We start from the raw sequence: 10,228 nt of genomic DNA, 5'->3' as shown, positions 1-10,228 counted from the left end.
TTTTTGTTGTGAACATGCAAATCAGAGCAAGTGCATTTGCATCTCACCTGCCTAAACAAGCAGGAATTAGCCGAGACAATCAGAACACATGAGGAGTGAGAGATGAGATGTGAACAGCACCTCTCCCCAGGCTGATAAATAATACAGCACTTTTTTTTTAAATAGAGTACACGTCCGTTTAGACGCAGGCACACACACACACACAGAGCGGAAAAAACAGACTTGATCACAGGGTGAAAACCAGCTGACATCCTGACAGATATTTGTTAATTATGTTAAAACAGCGATGACACAGGAAGCCGGCAACAAAACAAAACATTTCACTCACAGCAGGGTTTTCTGATGGGAGACCACGTCGCTTGTTGACACATGATACAACTTGACAAGATCCGAAATTCCCTGGAGAAGTTTCATCACCGCTGTTTGATAATTTAAAGTGAAAGTGTGCTGAGTAGATCTTCAAGTAATCTTTGTGTGAAGCACACATGAAGTCAAGAGCAGACGAAGGCACTCGAGCGTTAAGAGCTTTGAAATGTTGCTGTCCATGGTGCTGAACAGTTCTTGTCTATGTAACCTGGTTTACTTAACAGCTTGGAAGATGACAAATCTCCCTTTTAAGATACATTTTGAACTGTTAAAAAATGTGAAATGAATCACGATTAAATATTTGAATCGATTGAAAGCCCTAATTTCAATGCATAACAAGTATTTAATACTCTTATCAACATTGGAGTGGGCAAATATGCTTGCTTTATGCAAATGTATGTATATATTTATTATTGGAAATCAATTAACAAAACAAAATAATGGCAAATATTGTCCAGAAACCCTCACAGGTACTGCATTTAGCATAAAAAATATGCTCAAATCATAACACGGCAAACTGCAGCCCAACAGGCAACAACAGCTGTCAGTGTGCTGACTTGACTATGATTTGCCCCAAACTGCATATGATTATCATAAAGTGGGCATGTCTGTAAAGGGGAGACTCGTGGGTACCCATAGAACCCATTTTCATTCACATATCTTGAGGTCAGAGGTCAAGGGACCCCTTTGGAAATGACCATGCCAGTTTTTCCTCAACAAAATTTAGTGCAAGTTACGAACGTTATTTAACCTCATAGCTAGTATGACATGGTTGGTACCAATGGATTCCTTAGATTTTCTAGTATCATATGAATGTTAAAACAAATTTGCCTTAACTCGTTATTATCAGGTACTCATAGAACTATTTTCATTCACATATCTTGAGGTCAGAGGTCAAGGGACCCCTTTGAAAATGGCCATGCCAGTTTTTCCCCTCAAAATTTAGCACAGGTTTGGAGTATTATTTAACCTCCTTTGCGACAATGAATTCCTTTAAAATAAAGTAAAGAAACATAACATAAACAAAAAAAATCAAAGTTTTATTTTTTGACAAAATTGCAATAGTGGTGTGAGTTTGTTTTTTTGTCCAGTGCTTTAACAGCTTGTTTTAAGGCTGAAGCCCAGCCTAGCATACTGCAAAATACATCGCTTTAACCGTTTCATACTGCATACTACTGAGGAACACAGTATGTACTGTATACTGCATACTGTGTTCGTCAGTAGTATGTAGTAGGCGGTTTCGAATACAGCCAGTATGTGACGAGTTGAGATGAGAACGTTTTGTCTGTTAAGAAGTTATGCAATGAACTGCAGAAGTAATGACTGTATGAATGTGACTGTGATGCTTGTTGTATGAACTAGAGTTTTGGCTACCCAGGTAAACTGTACTGTACTCTGCAAGAGACTTGTTCTGACTCTAATTTGAAATTGGGATCAAATACACCCTCACAAACCCAGTGGATGTATTGCTGAATGTCACTTTACAGCCGTGCTGACCTAGATAAAGCCTTGGAGAGAAAAGTGGCCTGCACCTTCAGACTGAAGCCAGGTTTCAGTTTTAATTAGAGGGGAGAACTTTATCTCCCTCTCAGCCCTTCTCTCCCTCGCTCTGTTCCCCTCAGCCACCTGGCCGAGGCAGCAGCAGAATGTAAATTGGGTTCTGGGCTTTAATTGGATACTGTACATGCTGGGAAGGACCTACACACACACAACCACACACACTCACACACACACACACACACAACCACACAGAGACCTGCTGTCTCATATCGAAAGGTTGAACTGGAGGATACTGACAGAAGATCGCTGGACAAGGGAAGCTCTGCAAAGCTAAGCAAATTGGCTCTGATGCTTCAGTATACCTTGATTTCTTCCACCTCCGTAATGGAGAGAGTACACTGCTTGGACGATGTTAAAAGATGGAGTCAGCAGTTTGGGGATAACTGTAAGGAGTAAATGATTAAATAACTGACTGTACAAAAGAAACAAAAGGAAAACAGTCCATCTTCAGAGGTGACCTCATGCTGCATTAGTAGGTGAAACCAAAAGGTCCAACCAATAAGGTCGCTATTAATTTGTCAGCTGCCTTTGCATCTAGCAGCTCGTCTAAAACTCACTAATTAACACAGTTGCCAGGCAACCAGTGGAGACTCCAGGAATCACTACTGAGAGAAAGAGTGTGGCACATAACCCTCCATAAAACTGTAAAATTGTCGTTCCTACACTTCGGTGTCAAACAAAACAGTTATAACGTGTTAATTAGTGAGTTTTAGAGGTGCTGGAGGACAGATTTTATCCCCTTCGGACAGAGACGAGCTAGTTTTTCCCCTTTGCTTCCACTTTTTGTGCTAAGCTAAGCTAACGAGCTGTGGGCTTCAGCTTCATATTTACTGTGCAGACATAAGAATGTTATTTACCTTCTCACCTAACTCGCGATTAAGAAAGCGAATAAGGATAGATCATAGATTCATAGATCCCAACATTACAGACAGATATAACTAACACTGCAGAGAAGCCAGGCCAAAACAAATGGGCAGAAGCCAATGAAGCCAAGGGCAGCATTTTGCGTAGTATCTGAAGGTTAGCGCGTGGTTAACATTGTGAAACAGTTGTAGTTAATGTAGCATGTAGTTAACGTTGTGAAACGGTCACAGTTTACATTGTAACATGTGATTTAAGGTTGTGAAACGGTCGCAGTTTACGTTGTAACATGTGATTTAAGGTTGTGAAACGGTCGCAGTTTACGTTGTAAGACGTAGTTAGTTGTGAAATGGTGGCTGTTAGGTTTAGGCAACAAAACTACTTAATTAGGTTTAGAAAAAACATCATGGTTTGGCTTAATACAAGCAAGCTTATAATGTAACTTAAGTTACGGACGTAACAAATGTTACGGTATTGTAACCCTAGTTCTATAAGCACAGGCAGAGCCCTCTACTGGACTTTCTGGGTAATACTCTCCAATCACACACACACACATGTTCGCCCACTGGGATTTGCATAAACGTAGCCGGCCAATCAGTACTTGCCTATTGAATACGTGCGTCACCACAGTATATAAGGCGGCGTCCAGTGCTGCTTGGCATCCCACCCCCGTCTTCAGCGAGCGGCAACGGAGTTACAACTTATACAGGCTGCACCCTCTACCTGGACTCTATGGGTACAGTGGGTGGAGCCTGATGGATGTACGCCCTGCCGCAACACCACATCGACCTAACCACACTGATCCAGACCGCCTAGAGGATGCCAGGCAGCGCTGGACGCCGCCTTATATACTGTGGCGACGCACATATTCGGTAGTCACGTTCTGATTGGCCGGCTACGTATATGCAAATCTCAGTGGCCGAATGTATGCGTGTGATTGGAGGAGAGTATTAACCCTTAGAGTCTAATAGAGGACAGAGCCTGTGTGAGTTAGAATGTCATGTGACATAGCATCATGTTGTCAGTAAAAAATCACTCACCTTTTGGTTCCACATAGAACAAGAACGCCGGTCCCCTTAGTAAAAGTCCTGTGTTTGTTTGACCCACCCGCCTTTAGCGGCCTTTTCGCTCTTAATACAACATCAGCTGCTCTGAGCGTCTAATAATGACACGGATGCTTTTATATTTGATGCTCTGGAAGTGAGAACATGCAGGCTGACACACACACACACATACTTGGCCCTGGCTTCGGAGAAACAAGCCGAGTTGGGCTGCGAATCAGCTCCAGTTAGCAACTATAGCTCTCGGCCCAGCTTTGGGCTGGTTCCCTCCAGAATCTTTGGCCGATTCTGACACGACATTCATCATAAATCTGGCACGAAATTTAGACCACTGTTTGGACAAGACATTTTGGCTCTTTGGGTAAGATGCCAATGAAGCACCTTTTCAGGAATGTTGAAGTGTTCCTTTAAGATTCAAGAATTAGTGGGAAAAAACTCAAACTAGTCCAACAATCCTTGTAAATGGCAAAATTAGGTGTGTGTGTGTGCGCGTGTGTGTGCAATCTTTTCTTGGGAACTCTTACTTGCAAGGAGCCAGTTGCCTCTGTGAATTTAGCAGTTGACAGTGACAAACTGTTGTTTATTCTGCATTTGTGGGTGCTGTGTGTGTGTGTGTGTGTGTGTGTGTGTTTGCTCTACCTTAGCTTATTGACGCACACACACACACACACACACCAGGAGACACACACACACACACACACACACACACACACACACACACACCAGGAGACACACACACACCCACTGGGAGATGCTTCAAAGCGTGGCATTGCTGTCGGCTGTATTGCTTTGTGTTTCATGTGTCCTCTATTTTTCTACCCGGCACCCTCCCCCCTCCTCCCCCATTCTTTATTAATGGCCCAGATGTGGCGGTGGCACACGGGGAGCTCATTACACCCAAGACAACACAAAGCAGTTGTTTCCATATTCAAACATTTTGGGAGGAGGCGCTTTCATGTAATATGTAACCAAACCAGCGTAGAACGTCTAAAACTAACAATGTTGCTTGTTCGACAGTTTCCGCTCTATGTTTGATTAGGTGAGAGGAAGGAAAGGGAGGAGGAGGAGGAGGAAGAGGAAGAGGAAGGGAGTTCATGCATTATGTAACTTTGTTTAGCTGTGGCTTGTGAGGAAGAGTTTCGGGAAGGAGGAGAAAGAGGAAGTAGGGAGGAGGAAAGCGAGGCGACTGAGGGAGAGGGATGTGACGGAGAAGGGGGGAGGTGGTGAAGAGGAGGAGGAGATTTAAGTGAGGAGGGTGAGGAAGGAAAGAGGGCAGGTGGAGAAGAAGTTGGAGGTAAATGGGGTAAGAACAGGAGAGGGTGGTGGAAAACAAGAGAGAAAAACAAACATAGGAGGTTGTGAGGAAGAGGAAGGAAGGAAAATAAGAGGAGAGGGTAGTGGAGGAGAAGGAGAGGAAAGGAAGGTCACGAAAGGAGGACACAAACCATGACAAGGTGAGGAAGAGGAGGAGGTGAGGAGAAAGATGAGGAGACTGAGGCAGTGGAGGAGATTGAGATAGGAAGAGGTAATGAGGACTAGGAGGCTAAAGATGAAGGAGGGCAAGAATAATGAGGAGGAGATGAAGAACGAGAGGGAGGAGGAGTGAAAGAAAAGTGGGGCGGGAGAGAAAAGAGAAGGAAAAGGTGAGGAGGAGGAGGTGAAAGATGGGGAACTAAAAAAGAGGAGCCAGGCAGCGGAGGAGACGAGGAGGAGGAGGCGAGGGAGGGTGATGTTAAGTGAGAAAGAGGTGATGAGGACTGAGGCTTGAGGACAAAAAAGAGGAGGTGGAGGAAGAGGAGGAGGAGGAGGAGGAGAACGAGTGCAAGAAAAGTGGCGAGGGGGAGGAAGAGGAGGAGGGGCAGGAGAAATGAAAAGTGAAGGCCCAATAAAGAGGTGAGGAAGAGGAGGGGGTAACCTAAAAAGAAAAGGGGGGAGAGAAATGGGGAAAGGAAGGTGTAAGAAAAGAAGGAGGTGAGATGGAGGGAAGAGGGTGGTGAAGGAGGGGGAAAAAAGTAGAGAGGGATGACATTTGGGGCAAAGTGATGAGGAGGAGAAGGGGGGAAGTGAGGAAAAGGAGGTGAGGAAGTGGGCACATAGGAGTCAGAGTCACTTTCGTCACAGAAATTTGTCGTGTTGATCAGAGGTGTGAACGCGGCAAATCTGACAAATCACTCTCACAAACCCGTCCAAAAGACTAGGTGACTGTGTGTGTGTGTGTGTGTGTGTGTGTTACACCCCAGGGGACAGTCAACATTTCCAGTGAACAGTCTTTATCAGCCTCCTGTTAGGGTTTGTGTCTCCACCACATGATCTGCTGTTATTCAGAGACAGAGATCCTGAGTGGACACCAGTTAAATGACTGCAGACCAATGTCCATACAATCTCATTTCCTGCATTTTATGGCCAGTAGATGAGATGATGCGGTTCATCCCAGTTCTACCCAGCTCAGTGTGGCTGCTTCTTTTTTGACTGTTCCACTCTTGCAATATTTAAAAACCACCAAGGCACCAAGCAGTCCCCGGCTCCTCTTGTACGTATGTCCAAATGTCCTTGAGCGAGACACTGAACCCCAAGTTGCTCCAGGTGGGCAGCTACGCCACCATCAGTGTATGAGTGTTTGCGTAGAGCCGATTAGACTGTTGTTAGGCTATTAAATAGGCGTTATCAGTTGGTATAAGCCCCATAGATGTGGGTCAATAGGGGCCTACTACACCCACTGGTAGGTTTTATCATCTATTCACATAGTAGATAAAGGAAAGAAGGTATAAAATAACACAACAGCAACTTCTAGCGACCGTAGTAATTATGACAGGAGCAGAAGCAGAAATCAGGTAGTATAGACAGTGTGAAACTCCATAAAGGGTGGAGGTCAGGGACGATGAATGGGAAACAAAACAGAAGTTGTAGTTTTATTGCCTAAACCTAACTGTTTTTTTTTGTTTGTGTTCAAAACATGTTAGAACGTGTTGCTTTTAAGTTTCACTTTCACTTTTACAACGTAGTAGGCATAGTAGGCCCCTAATGACCCACATCTATGGTGCTTATAGTGACTGATAACGCCTATTTAATGACCTGATAACAGTTGAATCAGCTTATGGGTTAATATAATGGGTGAATGAGAGGCAAATTGTAAAGCTCTTTGTCCGGTGAAGTAGAAAGGCACTATACTGTGTAAATGTAGTCCATTTGTCATGAAATCTGTGAGACCACTACTAGAATGTTGCTGAGAGGTCTATCTGTATTATTTTATTTTTGTTTTTACATATTTACATTTTCACTTGCATCTCGTCAAGTATATAATAATGTCCTTTCAATATCAACTTCCGGTTTCACAGGAAGTTAGGTTTAGGCAACACAGCCACTTAGTTAGTGTGAGGAAATGGTCATGGTCGACGTTAACTTCACTGACTAGCGAGTCACGGGACTGATGATAACGTCGAGTCACGTGACTAGCAACTGTACGTGACAAAATAAGTCAACGTTACTTTTAGTTTCACGCGGGACACGAACACAGGTATCCTGGCTGAAAGTCTTGTATTTGTTTTACTCATCCACCAACCGTCCCACCCACCCTGAACGGACTCTCACGCTATTAAAACTACGTCACTTGCTCCGACCGTGCAATAACGCCGAGGGGTGGGTTTAGATTGGAGTTAGTTGAAAGCCCAGTTCGTCACATACTGTCGCTAAAGGGCGCCTGCAACGGTTTCCTATGCCGAAGGACGCTGCCCTATCGGCGTTATTTAATGACTTGGGTGTGAGACCGGGTTGAATGTAACCACAATGAACTCCAGACCAAATAAAGTAAAGTTTTGGCTTCTGTTTAAATTCATTTTTATGCTCAACGACTCTCTCTCTCTCTGTCATTTTCAAAAAGGTTGAATGATGAACAGAGAGGTCATACCTGAACCATATTTCTAAATGAACCTGGCTTTGTGGATGGGGACACTGTCATGTTGAAACAGGTAAGGCTTTTCCTAAAACTACCATTCTGTGTAAAATACCAATTTATGCTTCAACATCAAGATTGGAACTGAGGGGCCCAAACAGCCTCAGAACAAAAGTAGACTAAAGTCTGTAGACAGTTGTTTCCAGTGATTTGTCCTGCAATCTACAGCAATCTTTCAGTGGTTTAGGAGTTAAAAATGCTTTATACTTTGAAGACATTTGAGCTCGGCTACATGTAAAACCCCAGTGTAACCGCTTTTAAAGAACAAGTTCATCTTCACCAGAACCAAAGACCCCAAAAGTCACAAATTTGCGATTGAGAAAATTGCCCTGAAAGAATTAAAACAGCTCAGAAACTCTACTACCACTGATTTTAGGGGTGAGCTTGATTATCTTATCTTATTGATTGCCAATAATCATACTGTAATCAATATACTGTGTGATTTCACCATGTTAAAGTTATAATCCTCAAATCCTGCGTGATTTGGTGACACACGTGGTTACCATGGCAACAGCAAGTGCGGTTTAATACTACAGCAAACACTCTCAAACAGCAGCTGCTTTGTCAGAAATACAACAGAAGAGCAGCTGGTGTGTCTGTTTACAGCACAGCCAAACAAACTTGTGTTGTTTTAATAAAGAAGTCAGTAAATAGTCAGCCTTTTTTTCCATCACGCCACGAGCAACAGCAATCTCATCTCATTATATACTAGTTCATGCTATTAGTAGAGCAGGACGCAGCAACAAGAGTTGGTTGGCTTGGAGTTGGATAGTATGGATTGCAGCCGCCGATAGCACTATGAATTGTGCATCATTTGCAACCACGATCTGCCCCGTCTCAAGGTCCGATACACAAAAGATATTGCGCTCATGATATTACAGCTCAAACACACCCATACAGTTTTATTATGTCTTTGTCTCATTTATTTTCAAAAATGACATGTAGGGAGCTTTATTCATTTATTTTTCATGACACAACTCATTGCATCCTGCAGGCTGATCTCCAGCATTCTATACCTACAAAAAAGTAATGCACTGTAATTTGTGTAAATGCCATGAAATCAAGTTATGTGTAATTCATGTAATTGTGAACCAGAAAATATAAAGAGCGGCAAAAGGTGCATAGGGAGGAGGTCGGAGTAGATGGATGGGTCAAAAAACACAGGACCTTCGCCCAAGAGACCGGCGTTTGTGTCCCGTATGAAACCAGAAGTCAACATCGATTTATTTGTCACGTAATTTACGTACTGATGTAACACCACTTCCGGAATTATTTTAAGCCCAACCACAATCTTTTCCTAAACCTAACTAAGTAGTTTTATTGCCTAAACCTAAGGACGTTGTTTCCTATGAAGTTTGAGGGTGAGAACGAGGACGTTGTAATGTATCGATACAATGTTCACATCCTGCAAAATCAGTAACGATACTTAATATCCCCGATGAGAGCGAATCATCGAGCAGTCATTCTGTTAGAATGCCGGGGCGGAACTGTGTTTACTGTGTGATGATTATCACTGATAAAGCGATGTTCATCACATTAATTGAGTGCCAAATAAACGTTAATAAAATAATTATTATAGCAAGTTTTGTTTTTAAGCTTTTTGAGCATTATCTATAGTAATAATAATGGTCCAAAATGATGAAAAATTTAATAGTTTTATGTTAAAGACCTTAAGATTTTCTTGGTGGAGGACCCTCTAAACTCCACCCCAAATTAATACCGGTTCTTTGCCTCTGATATTTGTGGGTTTTTAATAAAAAAAAACTGTGTGTTGCCACTGTATACACAGGACTTAGCTCAATAACCTAGCTTTCTTGACTTATTGTTGACATATTGTCTTATAATGATGACTTCCGTATTCGGTTTACTGATCAGGAGGGCACTCCATTTAATATTGGTCGCTGTCCATTGACAGGTGGTTTTGAATTAAAGTTGCCATGGCATATTGTGAAGGGAGGGGAGGACTCTGGGGCCTTGAGTCATATTAAGGCACACCTGACTATATAATGTCTAAGGGCTCTATTTCTATTTATTTATTTTGTGGGCACATGGTGTGCAGCAAAGCTTTGCACTGGTGAAGTGGTACTTGTGCCAAGGCACACCAAATGTTTTTCTTTTCCTGCACCTGTTTGGTATCTTAGTGACTCGTGTGCGAGTGAGAGGAGAGGCGCAGCAGGGGGACGTCTCTGGCAATACAGCGGTTCAGTGCAATTTCAGTGTCAAGATTCACCGCATTCAATGCCATCTGCTGCCTTTTGGGATCGGATCAACAGCCCATACGTAGAGCGCCAAAATAAATCTCTTAGATCAACTTTTGCTTGTCCGTTTTCACTTTCCTTTCTACATTATTCAACCAGTAGACACATCTAATAATGCACAGAAGAAAATGCAGTGTTATCTTCTTAATTTGTTCAAGAAATGAACCCAGTTG

The sequence above is a fragment of the Sebastes umbrosus genome, chromosome 13 (assembly GCF_015220745.1).
Source record: "Sebastes umbrosus isolate fSebUmb1 chromosome 13, fSebUmb1.pri, whole genome shotgun sequence".
NCBI lineage: Eukaryota > Metazoa > Chordata > Actinopteri > Perciformes > Sebastidae > Sebastes > Sebastes umbrosus.
The sequence above is the reverse complement of the archived record's forward strand: the minus strand, read 5'-3'. Positions refer to the sequence as shown.